The following is a 20,217-nucleotide window of genomic DNA, read 5'->3' on the forward strand; positions in this document are numbered from 1 at the left end:
ATCACTCTGCTCGTCCGTGACTAAGGATATCATCCCCTATTTCCAGAGCTCAGAATTAAGGTCTCTGAATCATATTCTCTGAGAGCGGAAATTGCAGGTTTCAAATAAATTTCACCTCTCACGCTCTGGGTGATTACCGTTTGGCAAAGCTTGAAGGAAGACACAACTGAAAATAGTTGAATAATGTACTCAGAACTCATGAGTTCCTTGGCCGTCTCTATAATTCTCCTTCCTTTTTTATGCCATCTTCCTCATGGAGAAGTCTCAGTACATTCAAACGTATGTCTCATGGCAGAAATAACTGGAACAAGAAAGAGTAATGAAAGAGAATGAGAAGAAGGATTTTTCTGTCCAAAAAAGGAAACTGTGCTTATAAAGGGGTGGGAGACTTTTTAAAAGATTGTCTTTAAAAGATTGAGTATTTGATTTTTTTCTTTGCTCAGGCATCAACATAAGAAATAAACTATCTATTTCTCCCATGCTGTGACCCCACATTCAGTTGTTGCTTTAAGAGGAGCTGATTCCCCTACTCCCTGGGCAACTCATGTTGGAAAACACAGTTTAACAGCAGAGGTAGTGCCTTAAGATGTCCTCCCTGACCTTTGAGCCAAAAATAAATCTGTAGTAGTGAGCTGCTGAGGGCAACCAGAGTAAAAAAAAAAAAAGGGTAAAATAGGTTATTTTATCTTTTAAAGCAATTTAAAAGTATTTCTAGAAAAGAAGTCATAATTGTTTGAAATATTTTTGGGTCTCTCTGGTGTTATAATGTCAACATTATGCAAGTCAAACATGGAGAGAATTGCAGGCTCCATTTCAGCAGCTTTTCCCATGGCTGGTTTTAGACCCTGGTTCTGAGCCAAAGAATTACAGCTGAGATCCTCGGCTGTTCCAAAGTCATGGTGGTTTAATCTCTACTTTTTTCATTAAGGTGGCTTTCACTCCACTGGGCAAGGCTTGAGGAATTTAAAAAACCTGTGAAATGAAAAGTATGGCAAAGGAAATCTTTAAAGAAAATTAAAAATGCGTCCCCAGCTAAAGGCGAGAGCTCAAGTTACATTTAGACCTAGAGTCTGCAAAGAGCATCTATTTCAGCTGCTTTGACATTTTAGCTTTGACATAAACCTTTAACTCCATAAGGAGAGTGGAGAAAACAACACCATTAACTGGTTTCCTGTTTGCTTTTTGTTTTGCTTTTTGATAGTTTTTTGTTTGCTTGGTCTGTTTGGGGGTAGCAGAGATAAGAAAATGCAATGGCCTACGGCAAACAAATCCTGCAGCCTACCAGTACTTACACATAATAAGTAATTTAGCAAAGGAAAACATTTCTTTCTCCTCCTTTTTTTTTTTTTTTTAAGTTAGTGGGCTAACCCAAATTCTTTTGGATTATGTGGCTACTCCAGAGTTCTACCTTAAAATGGCCTGCTGTTGTTAAGGATGAGTATGATGTTTCCATAGAAGGTGTAGATGAGAGACACCTGGGTGCCTCAGTTAAGCGTCTGCCTTCGGCTCGGGTCATGATCCCAGGGTCCTGGGATCGGGCCCCCGCATCAGGCTCCCTACTCAGCGGGGAGCCCGCTTCTCCCTCTCCCGCCCCCACACCCCCCCCCCGCTTGTGCTCTCTCTCTCTCTCCCTATCTCTCTCTCTGTCAAATAAATAAAATCTTAAAAAAGAAGCTGTAGATGAACATGTTTGAACATGAGCGTGCACACATGTGAGTGTGTTTACCAGTTCTGGCATTTATCTGGTGAATTCTGCCAAAGTGATCACATGACATAACACGGCTTGAATCTCAGATGGCATTCAGGGGCCATGCAGTTCTTTCTCTGCGAGTTCTGAATGGTAGCCAAATTTTTTTTTTTTTATGTTCTCTCCCGTTGTATAAGGCAGAATGAAAATATAGGTAAGGATTTAAAACAAAACAAAACACTACTGTAGTTTTACCAGCCCTTCGTTTGAATTCGGTTTGGCCAGGGAAAGAGGTGATACTGTGGAATAAGGGATCTGGAAGGTATGACCTGGAGTAGAGGCTCCCACGAGATGGTAAAGGATGACAGGTCTGTGTGCCTAGGGAAGGTTGGCACTTGAATCCTGGGGCAGGGTTTTTCTTGCTGGGGCAGATGAGCAGTTAGAAATAAACTGGCCCCGAGAGGATTTTTCATTACGTCTAATTGCCCCATGGGAAATTAAATGAGAACTCAACATCAAAATGTGCACCACTGTGTTAGTTCAAGTCTTCTAATAGGTGCTCTCTCTTTGTCTTCCATCCTTAATGTTAGTCCCTCCAAAGATTAAAAGGTACTACATCCTTCTGTATCAGTCAAGGTAAAAATTTATACTAGGAGTGAGATGCCATGTCCTAAAGCAATCAGGATCCTCAAAATAATGTTCTTGGTATCTCTTTGAACATTTTTTATAAACCTGTGCAAACTGATACAGCACTTACGTGGGGAAAAAAAAAGACACCTCTGTTCTCATTGCTAACAGATAGGAAATAATGACCCAGTGGAAGGAACATTGTATTTTTTTTAAAAATAAGCCTTACCCCCTTCCAGTGGGTCTCCACAGAGCCCTGGGAGGTTGCCAAGACATAGAAGATACATATCAAGCAAGTATTAGATTCATGGTTGTAGTTGGTAAATGGTGTGCCTATTACATGTTTTCAAGAAGGAATAGTTCTAGGCATTCTGTTCACACTGGGAGTGAAAAAAAAAACCCCACCATAGACCTTTAGATCGCTGCAGTCTTTACTGTCACCAAGAACAAGAAGAAGTCTTTCAGTCTGTTCTCATGCCGTGGCCTGAGTCCCTGTACATCAGCAACCCTGTGTCCCTGGGTCCTCGCGGGATCCCAAACCGCTTTGACGCTGGAGTTCAGCAGGGCATGGTCAGCCAGGTTGAGGAGCCCCTGGCCTTATCTTTTGGAGTGTTGCCAGTGGGGGAGATGAGCACAGACCTCTGCAGATGGTGACACAAAACAGTTTTTCATCAGGTTTTTACTGAGCACTTTTCTGGATTCAAGGATGGATTTTAAATTTATGTTCCTACCTTTAGAGAGCCCATGGTTTACAGAAGAGAAGACAGATGAGTAAGCATAATTTAATTGTGATCCCCTTGGGTTATTAAAGAGTTTTAAACAGGGTAATAATACTGTTAGGTTTTCACTTTAGAAATAATACTGGCAATAGGATGAACGTGGATTTGAGAGAGATGAATGTAGAGGAAGATGATTGTAATAGGTCAGGAGAGAGATGATATAAATGTGACCATTGTAAAAAATAGATGGATCACAGAGATGTTGAGGAGGCAGAACCACCCATACTTGGAGCCCAAGTACGAGTGGGTTTTTGACTTCAGGAACTGTCAGAGCTTTCTTCCTCCGTCCATTTCGAAGTTCTCATCTTTGTAGTTAACGTTATCAACATCAGCAATGACTCGCTTTTAATAGAGTGAAGTCTCAGAACACAGTTCAGCCTATTAGCAGTGAAGTGGTCCTTGCAGGGAGCAGCTCTGTAGGGGAGGAGACGTCCTGAGACTGATGGAGCCGTGGGCCATTTCCCAACACTCCTGCGCGTCCTCGCTCGGGTCCCACGGCTGTCTTCCCACCTCCTCAGTGTGGCTGGCGTATGGCTTAGGCCCCTGTGCCCCGAGGGTCCACAGAGAAGTAAAGGCCTGGCTCCCTCCCTGTGCCATCTCTGGACATTCATGACTATCCTGAGGCCTGGAACGTACCACCCCCAGATATTGTATCATCACCGGGCTATGTACTTACCTCACGGAGTGCAATAAAGTATATGCTGGATAAGTTGATAGCAGCGAAGCTTTGCGCTGGGCAGAATCTGGGGAGTCAGTGAGGCTTACACGCAGCTAAGTGACTCACCCCTGCAAAGCAGCTGGTAAGGTGAGTGAGTAGGTTTGTGCCTCAGCTAATTAGTAAATGAAAGGACTGGAACCACCAAAGAAGAACGTGAACCTTAAATGTTAATTCACGCATGCCAATGACCGACTACACCTCTAGTCTTCCACCTTGGACCCCAGCTCTTTGGGCATGAGCCAGTCTTGGTATGCACAACGTCTCCCCACCACTTTGGTTCAGTGGCCTAAACTGGGGTTCCTCTTACGGGGTCGACAGGAACGAGGTTGACATGATGGCTATGATGTGTAGCAGAGCTCCTGTTCACGGACACACTGGGTTTTCTGCCTCTGGTTGGGGGCTAACCCAGGTTTGGCTGTCACAGGAGTCCACCCCAGCTGGGAGCCGCCCCGCCAGCCTCTGCCTGGGTTCCCCCTCCAGGACATGGGACCCAGCCTCCCTCAACCACCCAGCACCTTTTCCCTAGAAAACCCTCTTGGGAAGAACCTGTGGCCAGTGATTTTGTCCTCACTGTGAATTTAAGTCAAGGAGTTACTTTCCCGGAGTTAATTCTGTTTAAACCTTAACTTTACTCTCTATACGGTAAAGAATGTTGGGCATTTCAGAGCCATCAACAAAGGCATCTTTTAAGGCCTTGCCCCTGCTGCTTACACCCGCCAGCTTACCCAGATCCTGTGCTTCTCACTTGTCGTCAGGCGGTCCCCAGCCGCTACGACCCTCACCTTCCACCCTCCCGTTTGGGCTTTTCCGGCACTTGCCTGGGTGTTTACGTAATGCTGTCAACAGTGTCATTCTCAAACCCGAAGAGAAGCGTCCTCGTGATCTGTAGTGAGCAGCGTAAAGGCGGTAATGATGTGTAACATAAACACACTTTGAAATCTGATGCAGTGACCACACAAAGAGAGGATTCTGTGGTGCCCTGGCTGGTGGTTAGTGCACAGACTGCAGGGCCCAGGGGCTTGGAGCCCTTCTTCGGCGTCAGCTGCAAATCAGAGTTTTCTCTGGTCCGTATTTCTCAAACCTGTTCAAATGAACCCACAGGATTTCCCCGGATATATCTATCGGGAGTCTCTGTTTCTGTTTATACAACACCTTGCTGACCTTGAGCCTTCGCCTTCACTAATTACAGTATCTTCATTACCTTTTCTTGGCAGGTTTGCAGCTAGTAGAACATGGTGGATCATGTCCCAACCATGGAGGAAATGTTTCAGGATGTTGTTAGTAGAATCTCTCACCAACAGGCTGGACAAAGGGATGGGAGGAGGAGGTGGGCTCAGGGCATAGGAGAAGTGACATTTGCTTTGCGTCCCTCTTCTAAATGAGGTTGTAATGACACCTGTGTTTCAAGTTGTGTGACAAAGTCTGGACCAAGCTTGAAATGGGCAATTTAATTGTTTTCAAATGATTGGCAAAGTGACCCCTGCGTACCCTGTGTAATAAAGTGTCATGGATTTAACTCACTAAACCTTAACATCCAGAAAGGAAGTTTTGTTCGTCCCTGTATCCCCCCTCCTCCAGCACTCTGACACATAGAGTAGATCTTCACTGATCTGTGGAGTGAATGAATGAATCAGAATGTAAATTCTGATCTGCTGAGTCTCCAGTCACAGCCCACAGTTGTTACTAGTGCTCTGTTATCTCAGAGGACTGAATTAGGACCCCCTTCCAGTGGGAGGGGTCTGGAAATAGCCGTGTAGCGATGGAAGCTAGAACTAGTGGCCTCAAGAAGCCCCAAGCATCCCTGTGCCCTACCCTCAGCCCTGATTTGTGGGCTTTCTCTGTGGATAGAATGATCTCGTTTTTCTGCTGTATACTTCAGATGCCCTCAGGGCCAGAACTGTGCTCTATGCACTGATGCCTAAGAGCCCGATGCCCTTCCTAAGTCTTGCCAACCTTTTTCCAAGTAACTGAACTCTGTACCCCATGCACCAGCCACTGGCTAATATCCTGCATTGAAAGAACCAGTCACCCAGCACCAAACCTCTGATACCACATTCATCTGTGCCCCACCTACCTGATTAAATCACCTCAAATATTGACAGACAGAGAGAGGCATAATGAGACCTGCAGATCCCAAATCCAAGTTTTCTCTGCCCCTTTGGACATTGACCTTCGGATTACAAAAACTCTGATTAGAGATTATATGGAAAGCTGGATCAATTTTCCCCGTTCCTTTCCTTAAATATCAGGTCTTTCCAATTTTCCAGTGAGAACCCATCTTGAAGTACAAAGCCCTCAAAATTAAAAATCAAAGTTATATTGCTAAAATCCTTGGTTTCTTGATCTCTGAATATGAAAAAACTGGTATTTTCTGTATTCTCTGACCTTTTAGTAAAACCTTGCAAATTTGTGGAACCAGAAATCATGTTTCGAGCATTTGACTTCTGGACAGCCATGTGCTATGTGTAAGAATTAGCAGATTCACATCATTGGATATTTAGTTGGTGATGCTGACCACTCTGTACTTGGGGGAGCCTTGGCCTCCCCCAAAATAAGAGGTCATTTTTTAAGGAAAGGACCATTTTGTGGCTGCGTAACATTTAGGACATATCCTCCCTTCTCCTCTACCCAGTCGTTGACCCAGCTGCTTCCTTGGTTGGAGCAAAAGGCACCATGCTTTTCTTGACAATAGCTGGCGATGGAAGAATGTGTTGTGGTGGGAGCAGGAGAACAGGGAAATGGGCAGGAGTCCGTCCAAGAGCCCTGCTCCACATCAGGGCAGTTTGGCCAGATCTAGCAAGGAGTCGAATACAGCAGAGTCCCCAGGGGGCCATGCTCCTCCAACAGCCCTGGCTGGGCTTACAAACTGGTGTATGACTGTGCCCAGCTGGCCATGTGAGTCATGCCAGCACCATATTCTCTGGATGTTTGCTCTGAACTTCATAAGCACAGTTGACTAACTCTCCTACCCTTTGCTGTCATATTAAGCCTGACTTCCTGGGAAAGCTCTGATGGAGGAATAGAAGAGCTAGATTAATTTCTGTGCCTACCCTGGCTGTAATCTGTGTGTCAAACTCATGTTTATTATTATCCATTATGGATGAGAAAGGCAAAAGTGTAGCTACTCCCTGTATGCCCTGTCTTGTCTGATTTCCATGGATGGGTGCTAAAAACTTGGATTCCTAGGTCTAAAAAAACTTACCTTAAGGAAAAAATAGACTATGAAGGACTTTCTTTAGCATGAAATGTATCTAAAGTAGAACTCTTCCCTGTTGAATTTAGGGATTTCTCCAACATGTTGGTTGGGAGTGGGTTGCTATGAATCCAAAGTCAGAGCCTCTGGTGTGGGGAGAGTCAACTGATGCCTCAGAGCAGAAGGTAGAAGGAAAAGACTGAAACTCCAGCCTGTCATGAGACCAGCTGCCCCTCAGCCCACAGTGGGTATTCAACTGTAGTTAGTTGGTAGGAGCCCAGTTTGATTTGCATTTGATTTGTTTTGGCAAGATGTCCCTCTGGTGCTGTGATCCTGCCTTGGCTATCACTTCCTTGAGGCAGCAGCAATCAGCCAGAAGCTTAGACTGTGAGAGGGTTGAGGGAACCCAGGGAGGAACTCCCTGAGGAGAGGAGAGGTTGATCAGGTGGCCTTGGCTGATACCCAGAGAACCTACGGAGAACCTACAACCTGCAGAACCTACAGAGAACCTGCTTGGGGGAAAGGGTCCGTAAGCAAGTCTCTATACCAATCATATCAGACTCCTGTTTCTTTCTTCTCTCATCATGAGGAGAAGCAGTCCAGATTAGGGATTTCAGAGTATTGATCTTGAACTTTGTCAGAACTGGGTTTGAAATGCAGTTCTGCCATTTATGAGTAACAATATATGCCTAAAAGAAGCAGTGCAGTTGCACAACAAAGTTTTGGAAGCTAAAGATAATTATAATAATGCCTTCGGAAAACTGTTGAGAAGAGGATTCTAATGTTTAAGGCGTTTTCAACAATAGAACCGATGTTGTAGCATAGACTTCTATTAAGTGAGATACTTCTGTATTTATCATTTTTACAATGAATGTTCAGAGTAGAAGTTTGATTAAAGAAAAACCTTAGTGCTCTAGTTCTTGTGTTTTTAATAAAATTAAACTTGACCAAGTCAGCAAGTGGGTCTGTAGTGAGTTAACTGATGCTGGTAGTGATACCTGGCGAGTCAGTTCAAGTCAATGACACTGAGCATTTGCTGTGTGGCAGACACACTGTCAGGAGGAGTGAGACCGGGTCCCCAGCTTAGTCACTAGGTGAACTAGGGATGTGGAGACACCAAATTAAAACAAATTCATTGCAATAATTACACAGAAGCATTTTAGTGGCTCCATATTTTAAAGATTTTATTTATTTATTTGAGAGAGAGGGAGAGACAGCGCACAAGTGGAGGGAGAAACAGAGGGAGAGGGACAAGCAGACTCCATGCTGAGCGTGGAGCCTGACTTGGGGCACCACGGGGTGGGGCTCGATCCCACAACCCTGAGATAATGACCTGAGCCGAAATCAAGGGTCAGACGCTTAACCGACTGAGCCACCCAGGCACCCCGAGTGGCTTCAGTTTAAGTACCTTATACTTGTTACCTCAGTTACTCTTCACAGCAATGCTAAGAGGAAGTTCCATTATTACCCTTAGGGAAGGACACCAAGAATAATTGCATAACTAGTTTACAAAGCTAATGAGGGCAAAAGTGAGAGTCCAGTCGGAGCACACACTATACTGCCCCTTGTGTACTAGGATTCTCCTGGTGGCTAACTAACTATAATACCTCGGTAGGAATCTCATCTCATTCCTGGAGGCTGCTGGTTTACCTGATCAGCCTATGAAAGAACCATAGTTATATTATGTCAAAAAGACAGGAGGTGATTCCAGGAACTACTTCAGTAAGTCCTTTAGATTCAGGGTCGTTACATTTAATGCAGTACTCAGACTTTCAGTGTTGGACCTCACTATTTCATATATAATATAAATTATTTACATAATATATAATATATTATTTCTATAATAAATGATATATTTATAATTTATAATTATTTATATAATATACATAATATAAATTATTTCATATATAATATAAATTATATATTTATATATAAATTGATATAACCGCTGATGAGGTGTGGGTAATTTTCTCAAAACAAATGGGCATCTCTTCCTGAGGCTAAATCAGTAGCCAAAGTTTATGGGGACAGGAACCGCCTCTTCTCCTTTGGAAAAAACTCTGTGAAAAGTACCTCCTGGGTCACTGAACCCTCTCATGCTGTCCAGTCCTGTTATCCACACGGCTCTCCCCCCATCGTTGTAGAGAGGTACAAGGACTGCTTATGAAATCAACTCTGGGTTTTCTCTTCTGTATTATTCACGGGTATTCACGTATTCTTTATGAATGCAGAAGCTGTCAAAGTAAAGGGAATCTGTCTCCTCTCTCTACCAACATGTTTCTGGAGTTAGACTACACACAGACACTATTACGCCATATACTTTTGCCTGTTTCTAAATCTACCCTTCCTTACCCAAAGTTTTACCTTTCATAGGATAAACATACCCTATTTTGCAGATAGGACTTAAGTTTGCGTGAGCATTGTTCTTATGCCATTTTTCTGAAAGGATTTGTCCCTATAAGTCAGTGGTGGTGAAACTGAGCTTATAAGAACAAGAGCCTTCAGTTCACTGGAATTTCTTTTTATGTTGCTTTCTTAGGAGAAAGGGGTAAGGTGTCAGAAAAGAAAAATTGTATCAAGAAACTATTTCAACCAAATTTGGAATGTCTTCTTGGCCATTAGTGATCCTATCTAATGGTGTCATGGGGGAAAAAAAATCATTAATTAATCAGCAACCTTGGTTATGAATCTAGTTCTATCAGTAATCAGCTCTGTGGTTCTGGGCAAAAGCTCTTAATTTCTCTAAATTCAATTGCTTGTCTATTAATAGAACTTTCAGAGAAAAAATATCTAATCTGTCCCTTTCAACTCCAAAATTATGTTTTCTATTATTTCTTAGATATGGATGTGGTACTCCGGAACAGATTCCCTCCCACCAAGCCCTACCTTCAGTCCTTTGTGATAGACCTTCTTTTTCTGGGCTTTTTTTTTTTTAATAAGTGACTAGAGTGCAGACAAGGAAGGCAGGCTCATCACATCTGCAAATGTAAAGCTAAAGATAGCAAATGTGCTGAATGACAGACGTAGGCTTCAGAGTATCTTGACAGCCTACAGTAGGGGACCAAAACTACCAAGATAAAATTTGATAGGGTTAAATGTAAAGTCCTGTGTCTAGGTTTAAGAAAATTAACTTCATGATTGAAGGATGTGAGATTCCTGGCTTACAGCAAGTCCTTTATAAAAGACTTGGTTATTTAGTTCATTGCAGATATAGGTAACCTATTCTGACGTAGCTGCCAAAGGAAACTCAGGCTGCTTTGTTAGAAATGGAAGGTGTGGGGACACCTGGGTGCCTCAGTCGGTTAAGCGTCTGCCTTCGGCTCAAGTCATGATCCCAGGGTCCTGGGATTGAGTCCCACATCGGACTCCCTGCTCAGTGTGGGGAGTCTGCTTCTCCCTGTACCCTTCCCCCTGCTCGTGATTTCTCACTCTCTCTCAAATAAATAAAAATAATAAAAAATAAAAATTTAGAAAAAGAAACGGAGGATCTAGAACAAGGAAAGCGCCAGTCCTCGGGACTCTGCACTGGCCACAACATATCTAGAAGAGTCTGGTGAGTTCCAGACACCAAGATTTAAGAAGGATATTGACAAACCAGGACAAATTAGACTTAATGGTGAAGATGTGAGATCCTGTGAAAGGAACTAGTGATGTTCAGTCTGAGGGTGATGAAGGGGCAATGGCAAGATGTTTGTTTTTAAAATGTATCATCTTGAGGAGGGCTTGAACCAATTCTGTTTTTATTTATTTTTTTATTATGTTCAGTTAGCCAACCTACAGTACGTCATTAGTTTTTGATGCTGTGTTCAACAGTTCATTAGTTGCATGTAACACCCAGTGCTCATCACAACACGTGCCCTCCTCAATACCCATCACCCGGGGATTATGCTAAGTGAAACAAGTCGACCAATTCTGTTTGTATCACGTGGCAAAGTAATATACCATAAATATAGACTTTGGGAATCAAACATATGCATGTATGAATTTCAGCTCAACCTGTTTCAAGTCTGCAAATCTCAGCAAATTATCTTCTCAGCACTTCCATTTCTCATCTTAAAATAAAGATAATAATCCTTGCTCATAAAATTATCCATGAGAATTAAACAAGATAGCATGTTAAGGAGGTGGCATGGTTCCCTCTAAGAGTTAGGTTTTCAGTAAAGCCTAATCTTGTCTTTGTTTACCTTTTCTTCAAAAGAGGAAGAACAGGGACAATTAGGTTGATGTTCCAGAAAGTACTCTATGCCAAGTCTAATTATCCCAAAGTAGGATGAATTAATAGGTCAGAGAGGGCTGGGATTAAGGTATGGGAGTGTGGAGCTAACTTGCCAAGGCACTCTGGTGCCGTATTCTTGTTCAAACACAGACGCTTCATATAATAAATCATTTTGATTTTACACAGTGGGTTTCCAGGTATGATTTCTTGTGAATAAATAATTGAGAAAAATAAAAATAGGCAGAAAATCTGAGTAATATGATCCCTAAGATTCCTCTATTCTCCCTGATCCATGGTCTTCTGCATTGTTGAAATTGATATTTACCAAAACCTGTAGTTTATTGCTGGAGACTGAGTTATTAAAGATCCACATGTGTTACTCTATTACACCTACTAAGTTAGGGAATCTATATGCAAGTCATAGAAAGATACTCCATTGTGTATTTCTGGCTACCTCTATATTTCTCCATAGTACCATCACTTCCTGCTGACTCCCACGCCCTCAGGTATGGTTTTCTCAAAGGCAAAAGGTGGAATTCACTTGCCATTGTAAGAAACAGCTGAACTTATAAATGTTCTGAATTCATTCTTCTTGAAATGCATGGAAGTATCCAGGTACTAACTACACCCAAGTGCTTTTTCTAAAAGAACAGAGCTGGCAAACCAAACATTCCTGGCTCAGCAATTAGGAATCAAACCATGAACTTGCTCTTCCCATGCTTTTTGGCTAGTTGTTTGTATGTTTTGAGGCAGATGACTGAATGCAAGAGGTAGTTTCATGTGGTATACGAAGTAACTTCTTATAGGATATACTTAATCAGAAAAATATTGTTGGACAGGAGTTACACTAGTTTTCAGAGACCGAGGGCCTAGATGAGGGTTTCTCAAACTTGGCCTATTGACATTTTAGGCCAAATGATTTTTTTTGTGGTGGGAGGCATCCAATGCGTCGTAGCATGTTTACCAGCATCCTTGACCTCTACCCAGCAGGTGGTAGGAGCTGCATTCCCACCCTCAGCTGTAACAACCAAAACATCTCCAGACATGGCTAAGCATTCCCTGGGGGGTGGGCAAGTGGCCCCCCAGTGGAGAACCGCTGGTCCAGATCTGGTGATTGCTTGTTGAACAGACAATGCCCAGGATTGTTCTGGGAGTCAAATTACATAAAGCATGTTGAAGTACTTTTAAAAATAAAATATTTACACGTTTGGTTACAGTACATCTCTTATGTTTTCACTGGCTCATATGTTCATTCATCTAAGGTATTTTGGGGCCAGGTGCTGGAAGCCACCAATAAATGGACCTTGAGAGGCTTTAGGGTTTGCCAAGTCAACAGAGAGGTTAAAAGAAAAAGAGAGGTCATGTGAGACGTCCAAAATGAATGTATGGAGATAATATGCACAAAATATGGTGGGAGTCCCAGGAAAGAAAGGACTGCGTTTGACCCAAACCATAGAGAACCAGCTGGACTATACAGCTAAAGTTCTGTGATAGTAATTACTAGTTGACTAATTCTTTTTCATACAATGTCATAAATTTATGCAGTTTTGCCAGAAGTATTTAAGGTGCCGGCTGACAGTCTGTATGTAACACAGATGAAGGTATTATCATTTTTTTAGGGCTACTCTTAAAGTGGTAAGAAACCTTAAATGAGCAACTTAAGAATTGAAGTTGTCACAGACTCCTGCTATTTTCCCATCTTTTTCTCAACTTGCTCCAGTGATAGCAAACTATCAAACAGAAATGATAAAGCCAAAAGCTCCAACCCAGATTTTCCTTCCGTAGAGCACAAATGTCAGAAGCACTAGCAAGAAATACCGGCAAGCTCCGTCCTGAGTATATTCTTCAAGTGGACCTTGATAATTTTTGGTCTGTTGACTCAAAAGCAAACATTCTCAGCGTCATGAACACCTGTTTTATCCTCTAAATCTGACATTGTATATTTAGATAGAAATAATTCTGCCTAAATAATCACCTGCTAGTACCAAGGAGCTAGGGTTGACCACCATAAAAGTACCAGAATTTCCAAACTTATTCCAAGATGTTCTAAATTAAATAGCCATGGACCAGGGAACTCCGTATAAAAGCTGGTGTGCCTAGTGGAGCCACATTTGCATTAAAGGCTGCAGCATTTTCCCCCTTTCAACCTCTCCTGTGAAAAATCACCTATTGCACGTTCCAGAGGTCCTCGTGGGTCGGCTAGAACAAGAGTTGTTAGCTATAGCATAGGCTGCACTAATGGTTATGAGTCACATTTGTTTTGGAAGATCACCCTTAAAGCCTGTCACTCATGCTTGTTTATGAGGAACGCAACGACTTCAACATCGGCTAACAAATCCCCATGAATACGCAGTCACATCTGACTGCTTCCAGCAAATGTGTCCTGTCACTTCTCCCTCCACCGCTTTGAGAATGAAAGGCTGGTGGAGCGAACAGGGAGCCATCCGTGAGCATTTATTCAAAGAAGCATGGGAGAGTATGGTAACTGCAAAGCCAGCTGTTGAAATTAATATAATTGGTGTGAGATTAGATTTCATTGGTCTTAAGACCTGCCTTTTACCACCAGAGAAATCAATCTTCATATCTAAGGTTACACTAATATAGAACATTCCACGTACTGAGCTACCTGTCACATGCCTTTAGAATAACCATGCCGTGCTGTTTCTTTAAGCATTACAGGTGACACAAACACCTGGCAGGTGCACCTTGTGGTACATTCAGAATCCTTGTGAAAACTTGACCGACATTATTTTTTAATCTCAATGTGGCTATATGTGTAAGAAACCAAACACACCGTATAAGCATAACTATATATTGATAGTCCTTACTTAGCAGCTCATGAAAACCAAGTCTGTATTAGGATTTATAAATCAGGAATTTATTGGATATATTCATGTCTTATTTCTGGGTTGAGCGGATTGTCTTCCGCTTCCCTCACTTGAAAAAAACTATACTTTTCATAAAGTTGCCACGAGTTCCTTCAAACAAATATTTTTGAGCTTCTACTATGTGCCAGGCACGGTTCTGGGTGCTTGGAGTGCCTCCATGAATAAGAAAGATAAAAACTCCTGCTGTCCTGGGGTTTCTCTTTACAGGGTATGTGTGTGTTTGCAGAGAGCATGAGGGTGGGTGAGGCAGATGATAGACCGTAAGAGTAATAAATAATGTCTAGCACGTTAGAAGGGGCTATGGAAAACCACACCATTTGTTCCTCACTGGAGTTTACCCCAAAGTTGATCTTCAATTTTATATGAATCTCCTAGGTTTTAAATGTTAGAAACCAATCCAAAATAATTCGACACTTAACTTATCCCCATGGTCTGTCTAGAAGCTGCAGCACCAACCCTCTGGTTATTGGTGAGAAAGCCCAGGCCCAAAGGGTTAAGTGACTTCCCCGAGATTCCAACAGTTACTGGCAGGAGTAGGGCCAACCTGCAAGATTCTGCTCCATTTTGCATTCCTCCGTAGATTAGACCTAGTTGGTGGAATCTACTCGAAAATCTATTTTGAGGCACTGAAAAGTTGGAAATGTCTTAAAGTGCATGCAGGGTGGCACCCTCATGGCAGAGAGGGCAACAGCAGAAAGATTTTGAGAGGTGTGAATCAGATTGAGACCAGACTTTTATGAAATCACTCTGCTCTTTCATGGGGCAGGCCGACCACAGAAGTATGAGCCCTGATTCATGCACCCTCTTTCATCTTTATTTGCTCACAAATTATCGCTGACTATTTTCCTTCTGCTTCCTGGAGCTCCAAAAGACACAGTTAGAGATGGTCTATTGGACTTGCCATCCCAGCTTTCTCTTATTCCTGTCTTGTCTCTGTTTCTCTTCTGCATGTAACTTGGACTTGGCCATCATTCTTAGAGTTCCACTAAATCATTTGATGAAAAGATTGTTTACAAATCCAGGTTAAGAACAGAACTGAAAAGGCACAGCCTGCTGTGATGGAGTGGAATGAACTGTAGTCAACAGGCATGGCTTCTAGACTTACCACCGTAAGGCAGCCTCGCTGCAACTTGGTTTCCCTAACTGTAAATGGGGTTTTTAAATCCTCCTATCTACAGGCTTATTGTGAGGATTCGAGGGTTAAGGGAGAAGGTGTCTATGATAGGACTCTGCAGACCATGAATGGTGGTCCAGGCTAGCGGTTTCGGTTACTTCTGTCCTTTCTTTCTCTAAGGACAGAGGGATAGACAGGTTTACCATTATTTGGAAGGTTGCCTTAGGCATATTTGTTGTTAGTGAAATTAGTCTTCTGAGAGTTGGAAGGGACCTCAGACATCCTTAGGGAACCAATCTTGGCTGCTACTCAGAATAAGCTGGGAAGTTTTTGAAAGATACAGATTCATAAGCTCCCTACCTCGAGCTTCTGAGGCAGAAGATCTGGAGTGATGTGGAATTTGCTTGCATGTTATATGTTTCTGTTTGTTTTAGGAAAATTCGAACATGCATCTAAAGATTACGGGTTTGGGAAACCTTGCTCCAACTTCCTACTAATGCTGAACTCCTTCTCCTGCCATCCCTGGCTTCACTGAGAAACGGAAAACCACTAATTACCCAGGCTCTCATCTTTTCCACTCAGTTAACTTGTCCCCTTGTACCCCCAGCACTTGGCACCCCCCCCACGGCTGTTATTGCCAAGCGTCCACATTAATCCACGTTGACATCGCTTCTTTCCACCTGCTGCCCTCTAGTGGAGGTGCTGACAAGCAGCAAAATATTTAAATGGGAGCACCAGCAGTTGAGAAGTCTGAGCGGGTGAGCTCACAGGGGTCAGTGCAGGTCCCCATGGGGTTGTCCACAGACCACAGCTATGAGAGGAATCGTTAGGCTAGCCTAAAACTGTTTGGACACTGTTTGCACACATCTTATATTTAGAGCAGAGCTCTATAGTAACCCCACCATCTCTTTATGGGTTTTTTCCCAGGTTTCAGAAATCTACCTGCAAAAGATGATCCTTGGGATATTTTTGCCTCTTCCTCCCCATTTCTTCTATCATTTACCCAAATTCCACCTCTTGCAAAAGAAGGTAGTTCATCCCTACTTCCCCCATTCTTTGGGTTTTCCAAATCTTGCAAGAAATGAAAGTATTTTTTTTTTTTAATCATTACAGTTTAGAAGCTTCCAGTCACCAGGTGAAAGGCACTGACGTGAACTCAGCATTAACAGTGTAACGGACACTTAGGCGATATGTGTACCTTGTGTCCCTCCGAGATCCTGTGAGGTACCTGAAGCAGCCCTCTTTTACCCAGGAGGTTCTGAGGTCAAGAGAGTTTGAGAAGACTGGTATGTCACTCAGCCAGGGGCCAAGCCAGAACTAGAACTCTGGAATGTATGGCCAACTGCTTCCATGCGGGGTGATTGTTTCATCCTCTAGTGAGTAATAAAGAAATAATAACTTTCATGGGAAGTGAAATTAAGTCTCCTGGTACTATATTCATAGTAAAAATCATTCAGGTTTTCTTTAATGAATGTTTAATAATCAGCGTGTCTCTGCACAATCCCCATACCTCATTTGTAGTACTCTTGCATCCAGAATCTTTTAGCAGAGAACTTGACAGGTGGGGAAGTTTGGGTAGGAGGTGAGAACAGCAAATGCAAAGCTGAGACTAGATATCACAAGGTAGATGCCATATACTCCTTCAGGCTTTGAGGAAACTAAGTAGTTATCTATATGAACTAGCAGACAGAACTCCTAGGCCAAACACTGATTCACACTGTGTGTGTGTGTGTGTGTGTGCATGCACGTATCTCATCCCCCACGGGATCCTTCATGGTTACTTGACCAGCATGAGTTTACCCCTTTTGTGGTGGTGGTTTTTCACTCTTCTTTTATCCTTGATTGTTAATGTCTTGGTAAGTGACTTTTATTAATATAGTTTTTTCTTAAGGAACACAAATAATACAAGATTTCATTTGGCTGGTATTTTTCTTACCATCACAGATGACCATTATTATTGGAATATTGTCATACAACCTATATAACTTCTTTTTTTTTTTTTTAAAGATTTTATTTATTTATTCATGAGAGAGAGAGAGAGAGAGGCAGAGGGAGAAGCAGGCTCCCAAGGAGCAGGAAGCCCGATGTGGGACTCGATCCCAGGACCCTGGGATCATGACCTGAGCCGAAGGCAGACGCTTAACCATCTGAGCCACCCAGGTGCCCAACCTATATAACTTCTTAACTGGAATGTGTCCACACCTGTGCGCGCGTGCGCACGCACACACACCTGAACTGCCTTTTTTCCCTGTAATGATGGAAAATACAGACTCGTGTAGCTAAGAGAATTTTTTTCAAGTCCTAGACCCACACTGTAGCCTGTGTGTGAACGGTGTAGCATGGAAAGAATAGTAATTAGGATATGGATTCCGGTTCCCTGCCCTCCTGCCATTTTTAAACTTTGCTACCTTGGCGAGGTAAATAAACTGTGAGCCTCAGTTGCCCTTGTAAACCCAGGATAACCTGACGTGTGTGGCTCAATTAAACAGTCTTGTGCAACATTGAAACCCATGAATAGTTAAATGAAAACCATGTTAATCAAAATTCAGTAGCTGTCGGTTGGATCGGCTTTTGCATGGGCTTGCATGAAAGATGCTTGCCTTCCTTTCTGATAGGAACTCCAATGAGATGATTTCCTCAATTCGGTTTTCTCTCTTATGATTTTTCTGGTTCATAAATAGCCTATACAGAAGCACTACCCTGGCATAGCATGGTTAACGGAATCCTAGATTAAGCCTTTTATAAAACAAAAATGCGTATGTAAATAATGACATATTGTTTTTCATTTAATTGTGTGTGTGAGAGAGAGAGTTCAAGTTTTCGGGTGTAGGGCACATCTGACTTGATAGCTGAAGGATGAGTTTCAGGCAGTCAGTCATTATCCGACCCTAGTTCTGGAATGTTCCATGCAACTTCCTGTGCTTCCTTCCTACAGCTCAACACCGGTGAGCTTGCAGGGTGTAAGAATTATAGCCACACACCCTTATACCCCTTTCGCTGCACACTTTTTCAGTTTTTTAGTGTTGTCATAGCTTACTTTAAACAAAAATCAAAATTTAAAAAACTTTGTCCCGCAAATTTCGACCATTTGAAGTTTCAGGATTCTGAGGAATAACCATATCTTTATTTTATTGATGAATAAAGTACTAAATAAATGTACAAATGTAATCTTTGTAACAAACTTGGAAGGCGGGAGGGGTGGAGTGAGTAAGGTTGGAAGGCAGAGAACGCCATCTGAGCCTGCGGTGTTAACCTGCCCAGTATCATAGGCATCCCTAGAACATGGAGGCGATAAACCAGAGTGGTTCAGAGAATAGACTGGATCTGAATCCTGTCTCTACCACTTTCACTACTTTGTGCCTCAGTTTCCTCAATATGTAAAAGGGGATAATGGTGCCTAGCATACAGGCTTATTGTGAGGATTAAATGATTTGATATGTGTGAAGAACTTTCAAGCCTATTTGGCACGAAAATGATCAATAGATATAAGCTATTATTGGTATAAAACTACAGAAAAAGAGCTCAGAAGTCATTCGGTTTGGTGGGATCTTTTGTTCTTCCTCTGCCTTCCCTGCTCCCACTTTGCTTACCTCCCAAATCACCTCTGCCTCCTATTTCTCTTCCTCACAACTTTAGAATTTTCAGCGAAAATGTTTAGAAGAAGAGAAGAGATGTGTTCTTTGGAGGGCGCCAAGCTTTCTGAGAGCCAAGTATACATGTGTCCAGTAGTAATGGGCTTTATGAATCAGGAAGCTTATTTCTTAAGAAATGGGCTTAACTTTTTAATGGATGGATCTCTTTGTACAGGTAGATGGAAGTTGGCTCAGTCATAGTATAGGACAGTTGAACTCTGGGACCTAAAGGATGAACCTAAAAGGAATGTCATGTACACTTTTAGGTGAGTTCACTATGCAAAGCCCACCTGTCTTCACCAGCCTTTTGCATGAAAACATAATGGAAGTCAAAATCTAAGAGCAGCTTGTCCCCTCGGGCCTCCAGTGCCTTTGGCGTGTCTTTCCAGGCTCCCTGCTCTTCACCCCTCCTAACAAGGCCCCACTGACCTCAAAGGGCCCTTCGTGCCAGGCCATGAAGCACATCTGAGCCCGAGGCCTGGGATTACAGCCAAAGCTGAATGAAGGTGCAAAATGTATGGCTAAAAAAAGCCCAGACACATGGCACTGGGTATAGCAGATAAGTTTGTTGGAAAAAATGGTTTATAAATAACATGGAAAGAGGAAAAAGGTAGAGGGGCAAAATATTGAGTTGTTATCCGATACTTGAGGTCTGTCTCACCATTTCTAATACTGAACCCCAAGGTGATGCACACTAAAAAAAAAAAAAAAAAAAATGGACCTTCTGGATAAAATGAACTCTGCCTGGGCTTATTTTTAAGCCCAGTAAGCCAAATTCTTAAACAGGATTCCTTTTATTTGGAATACATTGAAAAACATATGTAATTTGAAAACAAATAAATATAGAACAAAAGCAGGAAACAAATCCCATGAAGGTGTTATGCATTTCTGAGTATGGTCTCCAAGGCTGGGATGCCACAGAAATGAGAATATTAGGGATCTTACCAAAGTGTTTTCTCCTCCAAATCACAGCAGGGGATGGATGGACTAAAGACAGAAGGAATGAGGGGAAACAGAGATCAGTCACTTGGGAAAGTTTTCTTTTTTTTCCCCCTTTCTGTTTTTGGCTTTATTTTATTTTTCCCTTGTCAAAGCCAGAAGGGACCTGAATTCTGGGTCCAGAACTCCCAAGACCAGAGGGTCAGGGAAAGCCACTCAGGCTGGAAGCTGTGATCTTATCACCGGTCCAGATCCCTCCTTCTTCCTCCCTGGGAAACTTGTGCAAACACAACTGCCTGGTCTTCCTGTTCAGGGGCAAAGGTTTTGCTCCCTTCTCTCTGTTTTGGGAAAATGAACTTTGGGGGATAGCTTTTGCTGCTGTTTTTTTTTTTTTTTTTTTAAAGAAACAGAGACTTGACTTGTT

At 42.5% G+C, this 20,217-nt stretch overlaps 1 protein-coding gene across 5 annotated transcripts in view; it reads left to right on the forward strand.

Annotated features, from left to right (window-relative positions):
* The window catches only part of GHR (growth hormone receptor), a 258,077-nt gene that overhangs the window by 120,123 nt on the left and 117,737 nt on the right, over positions 1–20,217 (forward strand). The gene's annotated exons all lie outside the window — the stretch shown is intronic.

Source organism: Halichoerus grypus, chromosome 2 (assembly GCF_964656455.1).
Source record: "Halichoerus grypus chromosome 2, mHalGry1.hap1.1, whole genome shotgun sequence".
Classification (NCBI taxonomy): domain Eukaryota; kingdom Metazoa; phylum Chordata; class Mammalia; order Carnivora; family Phocidae; genus Halichoerus; species Halichoerus grypus.